The sequence below is a fragment of the Dermacentor andersoni genome, chromosome 5 (assembly GCF_023375885.2).
Source record: "Dermacentor andersoni chromosome 5, qqDerAnde1_hic_scaffold, whole genome shotgun sequence".
Taxonomy (NCBI): Eukaryota; Metazoa; Arthropoda; class Arachnida; order Ixodida; family Ixodidae; genus Dermacentor; species Dermacentor andersoni.
This window is the reverse complement of record NC_092818.1, coordinates 20,893,053-20,912,781: the sequence shown is the minus strand read 5'-3', so window position 1 is coordinate 20,912,781 and position 19,729 is coordinate 20,893,053. Positions and strand designations below refer to the sequence as shown.

General features: G+C 44.9%; 1 long non-coding RNA gene across 1 annotated transcript; it reads left to right on the top strand.

Annotated features, from left to right (window-relative positions):
* Positions 1-248: 248 nt before the first annotated feature.
* Positions 249-2,058, top strand: LOC140218450 (uncharacterized). Its single transcript, XR_011894703.1, has 3 exons — positions 249-459; positions 947-1,860; positions 1,973-2,058. It is a non-coding gene; the product is annotated as an uncharacterized lncRNA (long non-coding RNA).
* The last annotated feature ends 17,671 nt before the right edge of the window (positions 2,059-19,729 follow it).

The window sequence follows — 19,729 nt, the reverse complement described above, 5'->3', positions numbered from 1 at the left end:
TGGTCTCTACAGTCAGACTACATTTGAACAGGTGCACATTATTTCCTTCTGTGTTGCACTTTTCCTACACCTTTGTAGCACTTCAAGTAGGCAGTTTACGACATACAGCTGATTACAATAAGCACTCTTGTTTTCAGGCTGCCATGAATTTGGAGTATGAAAGTGCAGTCCAGACCAGCCTGTCTGAGCCCGGTCCATCCGGCCTAAGTACCAGTCTTCCTATTGAGCCACAACTTGCGCAGGTGAGCATCTATTTTATGTGCAATTCACCCAACACTTTTATTGTGTTATAAGCATACAGTGGTTGCAATTGAAGTTTAAACGGAAATGGCTAACATGTGCTCTTGCTACCAGGCTGCAATGGATACTGGAGACAACAGTCAAGTACAAGAGAGCCTCTATGTCACCGACCCATCCAGCCTAGCTGCTGTTCTTCAATTGGAGGTGACACCAGCGCAGGTAAACAAGTCTTTTCTGTAAAAAAAAGGCTATGCTAACATAGTTAGCACTTTCCATTTAGTTCTTTGCTTGCATTATTCTGATGTTAAGGGATGCATGAACTAGCCTAGCTTAATGTATTCTAGTCACAAGACACTGGTTTAGTGACTGAAGTTCTGTCCTCCTCCCGTTTGATTGCAATGAATACAGAAATGAAAGTAGCAGAAATATGTAACAGGTTTGTGGGCCCAACTAATTTTTGATAACGCCAATACCTAAAAAAAATCTATATGACTGCTGAAGAAACCGATTCAAGCTAGCATTCTTGCATGAGTTCAACATTGAGTAAGTGCAGTCACTGTTCTGTCAATACACACAAACCTATACATGAACTATTTTAAATACATCGCTGCTTTTTTTCCTACATGTTTGCTGAGTACTTCAAGAAGGCAGTAGACACTGTGTTGTAGGGCAAACAGCTGATTACAATAAGCACTCTTGTTTTCAGGCTGCCATGAATTTGGAGTATGAAAGTGCAGTCCAGACCAGCCTGTCTGAGCCCGGTCCATCCGGCCTAAGTACCAGTCTGCCTATTGAGCCACAACTTGCGCAGGTGAGCATCTATTTTATGTGCAATTCACCCAACACTTTTATTGTGTTATAAGCATACAGTGGTTGCAATTGAAGTTTAAACGGAAATGGCTAACATGTGCTCTTGCTACCAGGCTGCAATGGATACTGGAGACAACAGACAAGTACAAGAGAGCCTCTATGTCACCGACCCATCCAGCCTAGCTGCTGTTCTTCAATTGGAGGTGACACCAGCGCAGGTAAACACGTCTTTTCTGTAAAAAAAAAGGCTATGCTAACATAGTGAACACTTTCCATTTAGTTCTGTGCTTGCATTATTCTGATGTTAAGGGATGCATGAACTAGCCTAGCTTAATGTATTCTAGTCACAAGACACTGGTTTAGTGACTGAAGTTCTGTCCTCCTCCCGTTTGATTGCAATGAATACAGAAATGAAAGTAGCAGAAATATGTAACAGGTTTGTGGGCCCAACTAATTTTTGATAACGCCAATACCTAAAAAAATCTATATGACTGCTGAAGAAACCGATTCAAGCTAGCATTCTTGCATGAGTTCAACATTGAGTAAGTGCAGTCACTGTTCTGTCAATACACACAAACCTATACATGAACTATTTTAAATACATCGCTGCTTTCTTTCCTACATGTTTGCTGAGTACTTCAAGAAGGCAGTAGACACTGTGTTGAAGGGCAAACAGCTGATATACATAAGCACTCTTGTTTTCAGGCTGCCATGGATTTGGAGTATGAAAGTGCAGTCCAGACCAGCCTGTCTGAGCCCGGTCCATCCGGCCTAAGTACCAGTCTTCCTGTTGAGCCACAACTTGCGCAGGTGAGCATCTATTTTATGTGCAATTCACCCAACACTTTTATTGTGTTATAAGCATACAGTGGTTGCAATTGAAGTTTAAACGGAAATGGCTAACATGTGCTCTTGCTACCAGGCTGCAATGGATACTGGAGACAACAGTCAAGTACAAGAGAGCCTCTATGTCACCGACCCATCCAGCCTAGCTGCTGTTCTTCAATTGGAGGTGACACCAGCGCAGGTAAACACGTCTTTTCTGTAAAAAAAAAGGCTATGCTAACATAGTTAGCACTTTCCATTTAGTTCTGTGCTTGCATTATTCTGATGTTAAGGGATGCATGAACTAGCCTAGCTTAATGTATTCTAGTCACAAGACACTGGTTTAGTGACTGAAGTTCTGTCCTCCTCCCGTTTGATTGCAATGAATACAGAAATGAAAGTAGCAGAAATATGTAACAGGTTTGTGGGCCCAACTAATTTTTGATAACGCCAATACCTAAAAAAATCTATATGACTGCTGAAGAAACCGATTCAAGCTAGCATTCTTGCATGAGTTCAACATTGAGTGAGTGCAGTCACTGTTCTGTCAATACACACAGACCTATACATGAACTATTTTAAATACATCGCTGCTTTCTTTCCTACATGTTTGCTGAGTACTTCAAGAAGGCAGTAGACACTGTGTTGTAGGGCAAACAGCTGATATACATAAGCACTCTTGTTTTCAGGCTGCCATGGATTTGGAATATGAAAGTGCAGTCCAGACCAGCCTGTCTGAGCCCAGTCCATCCGGCCTAAGTACCAGTCTTCCTGTTGAGCCACAACTTGCGCAGGTGAGCATCTATTTTATGTGCAATTCACCCAACACTTTTATTGTGTTATAAGCATACAGTGGTTGCAATTGAAGTTTAAACGGAAATGGCTAACATGTGCTCTTGCTACCAGGCTGCAATGGATACTGGAGACAACAGTCAAGTACAAGAGAGCATCTATGTCACCGACCCATCCAGCCTAGCTGCTGTTCTTCAATTGGAGGTGACACCAGCGCAGGTAAACACGTCTTTTCTGTAAAAAAAGGCTATGTTAACACAGTTAGCACTTTCCATTTAGTTCTGTGCTTGCATTATTCTGATGTTAAGGGGTGCATGAACTAGCCTAGCTTAAAGTATTCTAGTCACAAGACGCTGGTTTAGTGACTGTGAAGTTCCGTCCTCCTCCCGTTTGATCACAATGAATACAGAAATGAAAGTAGTAGAAATATGTAACAGGTTTGTGGGCCCAACTAATTTTTGATAAAGCTATTACCTAATAAAACCTATATGATTGCTATTACTCTCGAGAAACTGATTCAAGCTAGCAAGGGCATACATGCAAGCTTACAGATCTGCTTTGAAAACATGGCTGATTAGCGCTGACTGTTTGGTACTCATGTTTGGAGGGTGTTAGCTAGTTACATGCAGTCACACACTCGTGATAGTGTGGTATGGGCTAATATGGAGCACCTACAATATACACCTCATGATTTGCTGACACTTCCCTTTTTTCCATAGGATAAACTTAGCAGGCAGCTTTCATATTGGTTGCAGTATGCTTCTACAGGTTAACAATAGTAAAAAATTCTGTAGTGTAATGTTGTTTTTAAGAAACTTCAGTCCACATCTCATGATCAATCACTTTGCTACCTTGAGGTGCATTGCTCATGTAACAACTAGTGCTGTGCATTCATTGTAACAGGGTCAGTAGTGTTACCAGTCATCTCACGTGTTAGTCAAATTGCATTAAGGGTACAGTAGTGTCTGCCATAACTGGCTATGAAAGTCCCAGAAAATATAAATACTTGTGTTCATTGCAAATCATTTAACCATTAATTAATGAGGTGCTATCAACTGCTTCTGCAGAAATTGCAAAGGTCATCGAATGTGGAAGCTGCTCTAACAACGCCAAAAAAAAGGAAGCTGGCAAAGGTAAGGGAGATCTACGGATGGAAACTATCTTACCAAAGCAATGTATGTGCATCCAAGTAAATGAATGTGAGCAGTTCTAGTAACCGGGCGTCCTTATTTTGACATCATTTTTTTTTAAAAATCACCTGTGGCGAAACAGCACAATTATACTCATCGATCTGGATGGCTTGGAAGAGGTGACAATTAATTACATAAGATATTAAAAACCATAATTGAATAATTAACGAAATTCCACTAATAACCTTTCGAGATAATAAGTTTAGTCTACATATTGCAATATACAAACTGAAGCCGGTGATTTCACAAGGCACATCCACTTGGAATGAATTTTTAAACTTGCACACCTTTTGAAATAAGCACCGTCGAACTTGCGATGAAAATGCACTGTTCGTCTGCTTACTTTTCTTAACAATTTCTCTTTACACACTGAGGCACAAAAAAACTGCTGGAACACCAAAGCAGTTCGTCATGAAACTTGAGAATTCATATCCCAAAACTGGCGTCTTCATAATTCACTTGGAGCAGATGACTTCCGAAGGGATTGGCTACAAGTGATAAATTGCAATGTGTGCTGCACAGTAATTAGATAAGAAACTTAATTAGTTAAATATTAATTTTAATTTCTTGTACAATTATAGTCTGTCTGTGAGTAATCTAGCCCAAGATGAAGAAATGTGCTCCGTGTCATGGGTGATATAAAAAAATTATGTTCATAAAAAATAAGCATTTATTGAGTTCAGTGTAATGCAACAACAGCAGACAGGGATATGTAAGGGCATAATTTGATTCCAGACAATGCATACTAACTACACATGCCGTATTTATCTGCATGATGTATAAATCAATAAATGCATGTAATATTAAATGTTTTAATATCTGTGCTTTGAGCTCACGAAACTGGTTGGCTAGTCATGGTAAGATGTTCCTTGAGGAGACCATGATATGATGGCAGAAGGTTGTCATGCATGTGTAAGTTTGACGTATTTTTTAGCATGAATGTGGATAGAAAGAACAGGAGGGTTGCAATGTGGGCTTGTTGGTAATGCATATTCAAGGGGTGTACGGTAGTGCGATTAAAAGACGGGACAAAAGAAGACACACAGCGACACACACAGCGCTGTGTGTCTTCGTTTGTCCAGTCTTTTAATCGCGCTACAGTACACTACTTGAATAAAGGACAGGAATGCAGGAAAAATATAGCCTGAAATCTGTCCTTGGGCTTATTTATATCATTGTTAACAGCACTTTAAGTTTGGACAGGTGTTACAGCTTACTAGCTGATAAATTGGTTATAATATAATAAATTAGGCTTTCCTTGTAACACTTAGTTTTTCATTGTAGGTCGACACCCCTGAGAAAGCTTTCTTGCGAGCTCGTGCAGCAAGACTTGCTTCAGAGCAGCAACAGTCAAGAAAAGCGATCAAAAGACTGCAGCAATCAAGGCGGCGTCTTCAAAAACGGAATGCCGAACTAAAATCAGTTCTGAAGACACTAACCACACAGAACATTTTGCTCAGAGAACAGGTTTCTGTGCTCGACAGTCTTGGTGCTGCAAATCAACAGCTTTTGCAACGACAGGTAGCAAAGCAGACAGGACAACAGAAACCAAAGGAGTACTCGCCTGAGTTGAGAACATTTGCTCTCACTCTCAACTTTTATTCACCACGGGCATACAGTTATGTGAGGAAGGTATTCGACACATGCTTACCACATCCTCGTACTTTAAGGAAATGGTACGAAAGCATTGATGGGAAGGCAGGGTTTTCTAAAGAGGCTGCGACTGCTCTAAAGTTGAAGTGTTCAGAGAACAGCACCCGAGGCCATCAAACGGTGTGCAGCCTCATAGTTGATGAGATGTCAATCAGACAGCAAGTCCAATGGCAAGGGGGCCACTTTGAAGGCTACGTGGACATGGGCACAGGAGCCGAAGGTGACTGCTTGCCACAGGCAAAAGCTGCCTTTGTTGTAATGGTTGTCTGTATTAATGGGCACTGGAAGGTTCCTCTGGGCTACTTCCTTGTAGATGGACTTGTAGGTGAACAGCGAGCAAACCTAGTTAAGCAAAGCTTGCTGTCTGCACATGAGGCAGGGGCCATGGTTGTCTCAATAACTTGTGATGGTGCACCAGCAAACATAGCAATGCTTCAAGAGCTTGGCTGCAATTTTACAGATATTGACAATCTGCAAACAACCTTCCAGCACCCAGCAACCAAAGAACCAGTTGCAGCCTTTTTAGATCCCTGCCATATGCTGAAGTTGGTGAGGAATGCTCTTGCTCATCACAAATACTTTATCAACCAAGATGGAAGGGTCGTATCCTGGGCATATGTGGAGAAGCTGCACAATTTGCAAGAAAAAGAGGGTGTCCATTTGGCAAACAAGTTGCGAAAGGCTCATATTGAGTGGCAAAGGCAACCGATGAAGGTTCGCCTGGCAGCCCAAGTGATGAGCCTGTCCGTTGCGACGGCACTTGCTGAATACAGGATCATGCACGTGGAAGGGTTTGCCAATACAGAACCAACCGAGGAATTTTTAGTCATTGTCAACAACCTCTTTGATGTGTTGAATTCCCGCAGTATGAATCAAAGAGAGTGGAAGAAGCCACTATGCAAAGAAAATATAAATAATGTAAAAGATATGTTTAATACTGCAGTACAGTACCTTGCCGATTTGAAAGAGCCTGTAAATAGAAGAAACTTGATAGAAACAGCGCGGAAGACTGGGTTCTTGGGATTTATTATATGCATGAAGAGTGTGATAGCCATGTATAATTTCCTTGTTGTTGAAAAGAAAGTACTACAGTACATTCCAGTGCACAAGATTTGCCAGGACCATTTGGAATTACTTTTTGGTTTAATTAGAGCACATGGCGGTCACAACGACAACCCCACATCACAGCAGTTTCAGGCAGCATTCAAGAAAGTGATAGTCCAAAATGAACTTTCTGATGTCTCGGGAAATTGTCAAGTCCTGGACAGTATTACAATATTGTCATGCAGTTCAGCCATAAGACGTTCACCAACCGATGTGCTGAATGCAAGCACACAGAGGAAGCAGCTTTTGACCGAGGAGTCGGTGGTTGAGCAGAGACAAATAGCCAGTGAACATGATTACTCTGCATCACTAGAAAAAATCAGTGATTTTGGGAGTCGTGTTGTGGCCTACGTCGCTGGTTACGTGGCATACAAGCTGGGCCAAAAGCTGATGTGTGAGCAGTGCACAGCAGCATTGTTTAGTACACCTGGAACAGCAGACACTGCATTTATACAAAGAAAGAGCAGAGGAAGGCTTCACTACCCATCAAAGAGTGTCATTTCAATTTGCCAAAAATCAGAATCTCTTCTTCGATGGGCTGTGCATATGAAAAAATTGTCATCAAAAACACTATTGCAGGACTTAGTACACCAAGTGCTTGAATCACTGCAGCAAAGAGAGTTGTTTGCAGAGCTACACTCGCACATGTTTGATAATTCTCCACTGGAGAATCATTATGTCCATCTTTTAAGAAGTGTAGCAGAATGTTATTTGAATGTACGCCTCTATCATGTCGGAAAAGAGACAACTCAGAGTTTCCACAGCAGTCAAGTGCGCCAAATGTTCACAAAACTGACTCAATTTAAAGGGCAATAAAATTTTGTTGCAACATTTCATTTACTAAGGAAAGTAATGATGTCATTTCAATTTTTCCAGTCAAGGTAATGCCAAATATGTGTGTGTTGAATGTGTACTGAAACCTTCACAATGTGTTTTTCTTTTCTAATTTTCCTGCTTAACTTTTCATCAAGTTTTGACTTGGCTGATGTTCCAATGTGTATGCACCGGTGGCGTTATTTAGTGCTTCATTAGCCCTGCATTCACTGTTCTTCATACATGCATGTTGAAATGTTCTTTTTGATTGCAAGATTGTTCCTATATCACACTTCCGTCTATTGTTTTTGTTCACAAGTGTCTAAAAACATTCCCCTATGCAATGTGAAAGCACTGAGGGTATAAAAATGAAATAATCGATTAGCTACTGAAGTTGAAACTAATACTGAGAAATGACTTCAGCGTTTTGATGAAGCATACTGTTTTTGTAAACAACAATGTGTGTTTAATTTGTGTTGCCACAAATTCATGCGCTACTATACAGTTGAGTATTCTGACATGTTCTGTGCGTGCCTCTCTTTTCGATCTGCTATTTGTTAATAACACTGTCCATAACATGGCCATGGATATATGGCAGTTTGCTGATGTTTCAATCCTGCACCAGGAAATCATTTTGCCTTAAAATGGGCTCCATTAAACACATTTTTATCCCATGCTAAAAATAAAGAACTCTGACTGACCAATACCTACAACCTTTTACTCATTGCATCAGCCATCATCTACTATCCGTGGTATCTAGTTATAGGTGCCTGTGAGATATTTCTGATAGCCTTAGGAAGAATAATTCACACTTGAAAAACCATGGTGGAAAAAAGCAAGGAAGAAACTGGCGCACTTAAGAAGAGCTTCCGCAAGTCTGCAAAAAATAATATATCGGGCTACCGGATATTGCTAGAATATGCTGCTGTTGTATGAGACGTGTACAATTTCATACGCATTTATCTTGTGGTGCGAGTTGCTTCTTTGAACGTTTACTTTCTCCACCACAATATAAGAAAAAAACAAAACACACATTAGTTCCATTAGGCATTGTCCCACACGGTCACATAATTTTAGGTGATCTTGTGACGTGACAGCAACATATTAAAACATTTTTTATCCAGGGGCTCAATGTCTGCTAGTTGAAATGGTAGGAAACCAAAAGAAATTGAAGCATAGGAGAAATCAACACTTCTTAATTGATGTACATGAATAAGAAAGGAAAATAAAAATGGATGAAAAGAACGGATTGTGTTGCCAATCTAAGTTGTTCTAATGCACAACATTTTTACTGCGTGGTTTAAATGTTCTATTGAACTGATTATATGAATACAATTGCCACGCCTTTCTCTTTGATTCATACCAATACACAGCAGTATCTTATGCGCATATTCCTTATTAGATTAGTCCTATTTATATGGCGCAGAACTCCTTACATTCAACTTGTTGATTCAGTGGTTTGCATTTGCTATGTTGTATTTAAATGATAATCTTTAAACCCTCCCATGAAAGGCTTGAAGATGAACAAACCTTTTCTGGACTTAAGACACAGGGTGTGCAAACTTTTACAGTTGCCAGTCACGAGTGCCTATAGAAAAGGTGACCGAATTAAACTAGTGTTTTTTCTCTACGCTCAAATAGTATCAGACAAAGACGCAATTTGGAGAACTTGCTTAATAAACTCATTATGCAAACTGGCTCGCGAGGATTGTGCATTTCTTGCTCTTTGTGCACTTTGAAATTTCACTTCCACTTGTACATGTCATGAATGCCTTCCAAATAGTTTTGTACAGTACTGGATTTATTTAGTTGTTTTTTTTTAATTAGTAGACCCGTGTGCTTCTCTGTATGGTGCGCCGTTACATGAATGCAGCGCTTTAACGGCTACTGTACACATCGACGTGCCAATCTAGGTCATGAAACACTACATGTTGGTATAAAGCAGGCGTGCAGCTTGTGAAAATGTCGATGTCGAGGGCAGCAAAATGCACATATTCTCGGTAAATCTCTATCAGCACGTGTGTATTAATTGTGGTACACCTGTGCAGGTGTGCATGACCCTCGAACGTGCTCTGCCTAAGAGAGTCGGCGCTGTCGCGAGTAATGCGAGAAACAAGCAACTGTTGAGCAACACGTGTTTTAATATGCACAAAAGCAAGTTGTTACTGGACACGAAGTTCTGAAACTAGGATTATGCATTCTTGAATAACGCACGTTCTACGTGCCGCAAATGCAACATGCGCTGTCAATAGCAGGAATCACTGACCTGCAAGGCGTTCACTGTACAGATTCTGAAACGCATCGGTTTCGGTCTGCGATGGCACGTTAGCATGATTCCGCTGAAGTGGAGGCAAAATTTCCCGCGGATATTCCTTCGTCCGTTGTCAGTGCCGTGGCGCGGTACATTGCGTACAGCGTTACATATCCGCGTTCATTTCACGAGCTTTAGTTCCTCCTGTCCCACATGGCCACAGCAACATCCGGCAGAGCACGGTGCAGGTAACACAGCGCAACAAGACACGGTGACTAACGCAAACCCGCCCACACAGCGCCTTTGCCACGGCACGAAACCTACCAGAGCAACACGTGTGAGCGCCGCCATTGTGGCCCAAAAGGCGTGGCCATACAGCCAAAAAAAATAAAAAAGCAGCAAAAAAAATGAGACCCTATACGTCATTTCCGCCACACTTTTTTCCTGGCGCGCGGAGGGGGTAGGGCCTCTCCTTAGTTTCCTTCCTCCGTGCTGACGAAGCACGAAGCAATGAAGCGCGAATGAACGTTGCCAACTGTTGGTTCCGCGTTATGCCGGCGGTGGTGGCTTTAGTGGCGTGTGTTGCGGCTGTCTAATTTTTTATTTCTTTTCCCCAAACAGTATAGCTAAGATCAGTTCTTTGTTCGAATTTTTTACTGTGTCCTTTGGTATTATCTTTTTGTCTTTTTATGCTATTAAGCAGCCAATTATGGCCCCCCCCCCCCCCCAGGTTCGCGCGCGCCAGCTTCGCGCGCAAATCTCGGAGGCCATTAGACAACGCGTTAGAAGATGCCGTTCTTGTCGTTGTTAACGTTTCATCATCGTTTCTTCAACTGAGATAGAGGCGTAGTGTCCCTCTTCCCGGGGTGGGGAGGGGGCGATCAAGACGGAGTTGGTTGTTATCGCGACATCCGCGAACCCTGCGATTTTTTTATAACGTAAGCATTTCTATACTTACCCACAAATAAAAACCATCCGTCCGTCAGTCCGTACCGCACGATACCTTTCAAAATAGAACCCGCAGCAACGAGTGAATTCACCTTCGTGCTAGCTCTCGCTTCAACGCGACCGAAGCGGCGAGAACACAGCGCTCACGAAGCTCTCAGCTCATGCCGCACTATGCTCTTTTCGCAGATAACTTTCAAGATAGGTGTGCGCGCGTCTGTTTTCAAAGCGAAGTAAACGGTGAGAACACAGCGCGTGAAGATTTCAGCAGTGGGCACACTCTGTCCACATTGCAGTTCGCTTTCGAGATACGGTTCGCGCGGCCGTGCCACAAGCAGCTGCCGCCGCCGGAGAACGGTTGATAATGGTTCGACGCGGATGAGAAGTGCTAAAGAGCGATAACGGCTCAAAACGAACGGAACGTCACCAGCGCACCTGGCCCCGCCACCTGCAGTACTTTGTTTGCGCCATTTACTTGGCGCCGCCGACCACAGCAGTTCGTGTCGCCGCAGCGCTGTCGCTTATACTCGTCGGATCAAGTCTCATAACATTGATAACGACATGGACTGCGTGTAGATGAGGAAGAGTCACAATGCCTACGCATACTCAGACAAATCCGAGAGGAGTTCCTGTGTGATTTTTTTTACCGGAAATGTGCAGTCAGCGGTGATCCAGAGTTGACAATGCATGTAAGACGGGTGCCAAGCTTTTCTTTTTTTGAGAGTCTTGCCCAGCTCCCAAAGACCTGCTCAAGCTAAGACTTGCTGATGGCTAAATGTGTTTTTTTTTTAATTGTCGCATGGCCTCGAACCGCCATGAATCCTACTGTGTAAGGACATAGAGCAGCATTCACGTCCAAAAGGAAATGCAGCCGGTATATGGCTGCCTAAGGTATGCGGCCCGGCGGCAGCTGCCCTCCCCTCGCCCGTTTCCGTTCACAAGTTAGGGGGAGGGGTCTAGAGCAATCTTACACACCCCCTCCCCCCAGTGGCGTAGCCAGAAAACGTTTCGTGTGATGGGGGGGGGGGGTCCCGATTGACCGTGGAGGGGGAAGAATCGGGGCCATTGCCATTGCAGCAAAAATTTACTGTTAGTGAGCGTGACAAGTGCCCAGCGTGCCCCACTTGGCTACGCCGATGTCATGTACAAACCACCAATATGCCAATGTCATGTACAAACCGTAAGTTGGTGAGCTATTTACCGTTAGCCCTCACTCCTAACCATTCCCAGTCTAACTGGTTGCACACCTTTAAGTACTCAGTGATATCATTGTAAATATTTTGCCATTGATCATATGAAGCCTTTTGAAGATATCTGGCTATGCAAAGTCTGCGCGTTAGTGTCATCCATTCGATATCAATATTCGTGGGAAACTTCATTTTTGACCGCTGTTCGGAGTCTGTACGCTGCTGCCTAGATGCCCCGATCTAATCATTCCAGCTACCTGATTCAAGCGCAGGTAGCGCGCGTTTCATGTATAGCCAATATCAACGCGTTAACTGGCAATGTTCATTTATCATATACTGTAAGCTTGTTCCCTTACTCCCTTATAATTAGGGTGTAAATTAGAAAGACTGGGGTGTTTCACGGGTGTTTTCTTGTTGAACACCCTTTTCCGTTAAAAAAGGGTGTTTCAAGGGTGTTTACAAGGGTGAAAAGATAGATACACCCGCATTACACCCATAAGGGTGTGAAAATTTTTAGAGTGTACCCTGGCATTGAAGTTGTGGCGACACACTCCGCGCATATTTCTGCGTCCCCTCCGTCTTCCCCATCAGTAAGTCGCCCATCAGGATAGTGTATTTTGTTTTCACTCTACCCTTCGCCGATTCCACGTCTTCATAGAAGCTTTCGACTTCCTGGTCATCATGACTGGATGTAGGGGCGTACACCTTTACGACCTTGAGTTTGTACCTCTTATTAAGGTTCATAGCTATAGAATTCCTGTACGTTGCCAGCTAGATTATTATTATTCAGGAATCCGACTCCTAGTTCTCGCCTCTCCGCTAAGCCCTGGTAGCACAGGACGTGCCCGCTTTTTAGCACTGTATATGCTTCATTTGTCCTCCTAACTTCACTGAGCCCTATTATATCCCATTTACTGCCCTGTAATTCCCTCCATAGCACTGCTAGACTCGCCTCACTAGATAACGTTCTAGCGTGAAACGTTGCCAGGTTCAGATTCCAATAGCACCCTGTCCGGATCCAGTGATTCTTAGCACCCTCTGCTGCGCAGCAGGTCTGACCGCCGCCGTGGTCAGTTGCTTCGCAGGTGCTGGGGACTGAAGGCCGGGGTTTGATTATTGTGTTCAAAGAGGAGGTTGTGGCCAAGTACTGCACCAGGGTGGCCAATCCTGCTCTGTTGAGGGAGTGCTTTACCGGTTCTGGTCACCGCGATCACGCCGCACTACAGGCCTGGTTGTGCAATTTTATCAACACGCGGATGTATTTTTATATTGGTGGAAAATTGCGCGGCACCGGGATTCGAACCGCGGTCCTCTTGCACGCGAGGCGGATGCTCTACCTCTACGGCACCGCTGCAGCTGACACGCAAGCTACCTAAAACATAGAATAAAATGTTAACATTGTTTGATTGAGAGCCATACCAAGAAAAAAACGAAAGTACATAAAATGCGTGACATGTTCATTACTGCTGAACACATTAAAAAAAACATGGCTGAACAAAAATAACATTGAACTAAAAACTGAAATACACTTTATCACATTATTTCGCACTTGGCCACAACTTGACTAACGGTGGCAAGGGGAACAGAATTTAGTCGGCTTTTGCAGCAGCACATAGAAAACATTCGCAGAAAGGCTTATTCCTCAAAGACCAGCTAAAATAAGCCAACAACACATTGCATTGCATTGCATTGCATTCGGGGTCTTTCGACCCGAATGCAATGCTTAGCAATAAAATTACGTCACTTAAGGCACTAAGTCGTATTTACTGGGCACTCGTTTGTGTAATAAACACGAACTGCGAAAAATAGCATGTAAGACACTTGCAATGCTCATGCTTTCTAGAAGAAAAAAAAAAGCGTATCATGCCTACACATGAAGGTTGTTCGCGCGGTTTTCCCATAGGCGGTTACTGAGATAACACATAAACACGAACAGTAATTTTTCGGCTGTTAGTGCGTTTGTAGAACGTGACACACAGAAAAAGCACTGAGGGCGGTATGGAAAGCTGTGCAAGTTACTGAAGTTTCAGAATAAGACTTGGCACGGAAAAACACAAGTCATAGAGGCAAATGTAGCATAATCAAGGCGCAACGACGTCCGGAGCCTCATGGAGCGCACACATGGACAGGGCTGTGTTCGTGTACATGCGCCTTCTGATGTCCTTGGGTCTGAGCGCTCACTTGTTGTCTTTAGGCACCCGGAACAACCTTGCAGAGCTTGTTTTTGAGGTATTTGTGCACCACTGCACGATACACGAGTGGTACGAGTCGTGAAACGGGTTACACATCGCGGAGCACAAGCACACAGCTACCGAGGTCCACAAAACTAACGAAACTACCCACGCCGGTGAACGCACAGCAGCGCACGCTTCGCGATAACAGCAGTTAACGAAACATGAAACGTCATGCAGCTGGCTGAGCTGGCGCCGGGCCGGCGGGGCCGCACGGCGTGCGCGCGGAGACAGTCGAAGGTGAGGGAGTTGCGATGGAATAACGAGGGAGGGCGATTGGAGAGGATTTGGGGGAAAGGCTCGGCCACCTGGATCGGCGCGCGTGCGCGCGACGATCTACGAGGCCATGCAAGGGAAACGGATTTTCGGGTTCGCCCAATACAGATGGCGCCAATTATTTCTGCCACCTAAAGTCCCTTGATAGTTTGAAAGTAGCGACACGCTTTGAACTCTGCCGCCGCCGCGCGACCTCCTCGCCTCCTCCTCGCCCCTTGTGCGCTCCCCCGGCGGCAACCAGTTTTGCCCCCGTTTTTCTGCACGACGATTGGTCTCCCTGCCGTTGCCCTTGGAAACGCGCGGATCTTGAGTTTTGCTTGTGTTTTTCTTTTTCGTTCGCGCCATTTTCCTCCTGAGCACGGCTGGCTCGGCGCTTTAGCTCGGCGTAGCGAACGTTGTACGCTGTGTTTCCTGCTCTATGTGCTAGCGCTATGTCGTGCTTTTGCACATATAACTGCAGCAAAAAGCCTCAAGATGGTTATGCCGTTTTTATGATTCCACAAGGAAAGCGTGACGGCTTGCGCAGGAAGCAGTGGCTGCATGCGCAAGGCTTTTCTTATAGCTCGTAGCAAAGCATCCCGTAATGCTGCATTTTTTTTTTCATTCTTCCGGCCTGCTCACCAGCGTTTCTTATTGCGGTTGTCCTCAGTATGCTTAATATTCTGGGGCGGCTCCATCACCTCGCACGTCGCTGTTGTTATTCAGTTGGAAGTGCAGCATTATAGATTCTGCTTTGCGCCCTGAAAAATTTAGTGGCAAGTATACCCGTGGTATTGCAGGTGATGAGCGTTAGCTTGTCAACATTGAATTTTTTTTAAGTTTTAAGGCGAAAGCCTTTAGATCTCTGTGTGTCAAGGTCGCGTTGTAAACTGGAAGTTTCACGTGACCCAAGGAAGGCCAGAGGAGACCCAAAGCATGTCCACCCCTGTATAAGAGAATGATTATCCAAGTTATTTAATGAATCATTAGTGATTGACGTAAGGTGGATTAGGGAGGATTAGGGTTGATTAGAGTGCATTAAGAAAGATTAAGATGCATAAATAAAGGTTAAGGTGGGTGGAGGAGGACTAAGGCGGATTATGGTGGATTAAGGTGAAGGGTTGATGAAAGGGTATTAAAACCGATTAGGGTGGGTTAGGGTGCATGAACGAGGATTAGGGAGGATTAAGGTGGGTAGAGGAAGATTAAGGCCGATTCATGTGGATTAAGGTGAATTAGGGTTGATAAAGGAGGATTAAGACCGACTAGGATGGATTAGGGTAGATTAAGGTGAATTAGGGACCATGGAGCTGGATTATGGTTGATAGAGGTGGATTAGGGTGTATTAAGGTAGATTGGGACTACTAAGCAGGATTAAATTGGATTAAGGTGCACGAATAAGCATTAAGGTGTATGAAGGAGGATTAAGGCGGATTATGATGAATTAGTATTGATAAAGGAGGATTAAGATCATACAGGATAGGCTAAGGTGCATTAGGGGCGATGTAGGTTGATTAGGTTGTATTAAGGTGGATTAGGGTTTACTGAGCATTAAGGCCGATTAGACTACCATAATACTCCTAATGCACGTTAATCCACCGAATCCACATTCATCGACCTTAATCCTCCTTCATTCACTTTGATCCACCCAATCCACGAAACTGCTCCTTAATGCACCCTAATCCACCTTCATCGACCTTAATCTACTCAAAGCATCCTTAATGCACTTTAATCCTCCTTAATCAACCATAATGTTCCCTCATTCACTTTAATCCACCCTAATCCACTAGAATTGTCCTTAATTCACCTTAATCCACCCGAATCTACATTAATCTACCTTAGTACACCCTAATCCTCCTTAATGCACCCTAATCCTCCTTCATTCACTCTAATTCACCCTAGCCCACCATAATCCTCCTTAATAGACCTTAATCCATCTTTATCCACCCTTATCCTTTTTCATGCACTTTAATCCACCCTAATCCACTATAATCGCCCTTAATGCACCTTCATCCACCCTAATACACCTTCATCGACCTTAACCCAACCTAGTCCTCCTTTATACACCTTAATCCACTTCATTCACCCTAATGCGCCTTCATCGACTTTAATCCACCTTAAACCTCCTTAATACACCCGAATTCATCTTAATCCAATCACTAATCAATCATTACTTTGCTAATCATTAATCATCTCTTATACGCAGCTGCACATGCTTTGGTTCGCTTCTCGCCTTCCTTCGGTCACGTGATATTTTCTGTTGCTCACAACGGGACCTTGAAACAGAGGTCTAAGGCTTTCGCTTAATAAGCCACACACAAAGGGATGTGTCACAAGCAATACTAGATCAAACGCATGCAGTAAAGCATCTAATCATGTGGCTGAAAAAATGTCTGGAGCTCCCTTTACCTCGGTATATCCGGTTCATACGGCTTTAAGAAAAAACCAACCTCCTCATAAACGTTGCCTCCAGCATTATCGATGCTGTTATTAGCATTTCTCAAAATTTTCAACCCCACCGGGGCGCGCAACTGGCCCAAAATAACACGCCTCCATGGAATCCCGCGGCCCGTCCGCGGGAGCCCAGGAGGAATAGTGTGCCGTGCGCAGCCGGCGGGCGAGGAGAATCGAGGAGGATAGCGCCGTGAGGAGGAGAGTGACGCTACTTTCAAATTATCAAGGGGTTTTACTGCCACCGAAACCGGGGAGTTACCCCCCGCTGGGTGAAGCGCATCGGCTTTCATAGATCCGTCGTCTAATGTTCCAGAGTAATCGCTGGGACCCGTATGGCTTCCACAAGTTACGCCATTCGCGTCGCGCATACATGCAATCAGATTACACAAGGTTCGGCTACAACATACAGCGTATGGGACCATCGATAACATACCAGAAACTTCCGACACACGCAAGCGCGTCCTGCGCTGTGCGATAACATTTGTTAGGCTGTGAAACGCGTCGCCCAATAAAGACAAGTACACGTGTCAATATCCCCCTCTTAAAAGCATCGACCCAATGCTGCGAACAAACGAAATTAATAAAGGAAATCACTCGTAGCAAAAAAAAACAACAAAATAAGGAAGTTCGTCAGCTTCCGTAGAAGGCTTTAAGACGCACCACGTGGACCACTTCAGATCGTGCGCGGCGCCGCTGTGCACGCGAAATGCCGTCTGGCACGACCTCATATTCCAGCGCGCCAATACGTCGGATGACCTTGTAGGGTCCGAAATAGCGTCGCAATAGTTTCTCACACAGTCCTCCTCGTCGGCGTATCGGGGTCCATACCCAAACACGGTCGCCGGGCTAGTACTCGAGGAAGCGTCGTCGGAGGTTGTAGCGTTGGCTGTCGGTACGCTGCTGATTCTTGATCCGTAGGCGGGCGAGCTGTCGAACTTCTTCGGCGCGTTGGAGATATGTAGCGACGTCAAGATTCTCCTCGTCAGTGACGTGCGGCAGCAAGGCGTCGAGCGTCGTCGTCGGGTTCCTACCGTAAACCAGCTTAAACGGCGTGGTCTGTGATTCTTGCACCGCCGTGTTGTAAGCGAATGTTACGTACGGCAGGACGGCATCCCAGGTCGTGTGTTTGACGTCAACGTATGTACATTGCTAGCATGTCGGCGAGGGTATAAATCAGGCGCTCCGTAAGACCAATCGTCTGTGGGTGGTACGCCGTTGCCCTCTTGTGGCTTGTCTCACTGTATTGCACAATTGCTTGGGTGAGCTCCGCTGTAACGGTCGTTTCTCTGTCGGTGATGAGGACTTCTGGGGCGCCATGTCGCAGCAGGATGTTTTAGACAAAAAATTTCGCCACTTCGGCTGCGCTACCTTGCGGCAATGCTTTAGTTTCAGCGAAGCGGGTGAGCTAGTACGTAGCCACGACGATCCACTCGTTTCCGGTTGCTGACGTCGGAAAGGGTCCCAACAAGTACAAACCGATCTGCTGGAATGGTCGGCAAGGAGGCTCGATTGGCTGTAGTAATCCTGCTGGCCTCGTCGGTGGTGTCTTGCGTCGCTGACACTCTCGGCATGTTCTGACATAACGGGCGACGTCAGTGGTCAGGCGCGGCCAATAGTAACTTTCCTGTATCCTCGATAGTGTCCGGGAAAATCCGAGGTGTCCAGCGGTCGGGTCGTCATGTAAGGCGTACAATACTTCTGGACGCTGTACTGACGGAACAACAAGAAGGTAGTTGGCGCGCACTGGTGAGAAGTTCTTGTTTACGAGTAGGTTGTTTTGTAGCGAGAACGAAGACAATCATCGCTAAAATGTCCTAGGGACAACGCCGGTGTGCCCTTCCAAATACTCGACGAGGTTTTTCAACTCCGAGTCTGCTCGCTGCTGTTCAGCGAAGTCTTCCGCACTTAAAATGCCAAGGAATGCATCGTCATCTTCGTCATCTTGCGGCGGTGAGTCAATGGGGGCGCGTGATAGGCAATCGGCATCAGTGTTTTCGTCCGGACTTGTAGGTTACAATGATATCATACTCTTGCAGTCTTAGGCTCCACCATGCCAGCCGTCCTGAAGGATCATCTAAATTCGCTAGCCAACACAAGCCGTGATGGTCGCTGACGACTTTGAATGGCCTGCCATATAGGCAAGGGCGAAATTTCGCTGTAGCCCAACGATGGCGGGGCATTCCTTTTCGGTTGTAGAATAATTGCCTTCCGCTTTTGACAACGATTGGATAGCGTATGCTATCACATGTTCATGTCCATCTTTTCTCTGGACTAGGACGGCACCGAGGCCTAGGCTACTGGCGTCAGTGTGGATTTCGCTATCGGCGTCCGCGTCGAAGTGCGAAAGTGCGGGCGGCGACTGCATGCGTCGTTTGAGTCCATAATACGTCGGCCTGCGGCGTTTCCCACTTGAACTCGATGTCACATTTATGGTATCTTCTACTGGTCGCCTCCATACACCGAAGCAGAGTCGAGCAGATCCGGCGTTCCCCGAGCTCAGAGGTAGAGGGCAAGCGCGCAAGCCGAACGTGCGACTCGCTCTCGGAGGAGGAAATGGCAGATGCGAAACCACGTGACTACTGCCAACTTCCAATCATAGAGAAAGCAATCGAACAAGAGCGGACACTCGGCGAAAATTGGAAACAGGAAACACGTCACGCTATAGTATTATTTAACGCCGACGAATTTGGGCCGCGAGCATCGCAAAAAAAAAAAAAAAATGTTGAATGAGATTAACAGAAATTGTTTTATTCTTTTTTTATTCTGTCCCGGAAAAAGTAAAAAATATCTGCGCATAAATTAAATTAAACTTTGCGGCTTACTTCCGTTGCCTAGCGACAGGCGAACCGGCGAATGACAAGCCAGATGTTTGCGTCATTCGTCAGACACACCGCCGAAGCGAGAGACCGGCCGCGTATCTGAGCGTTGGACTGTTCGGGCACCCGTCTGCATGTTTTTCTATTTTCGGATTTAGCCTGG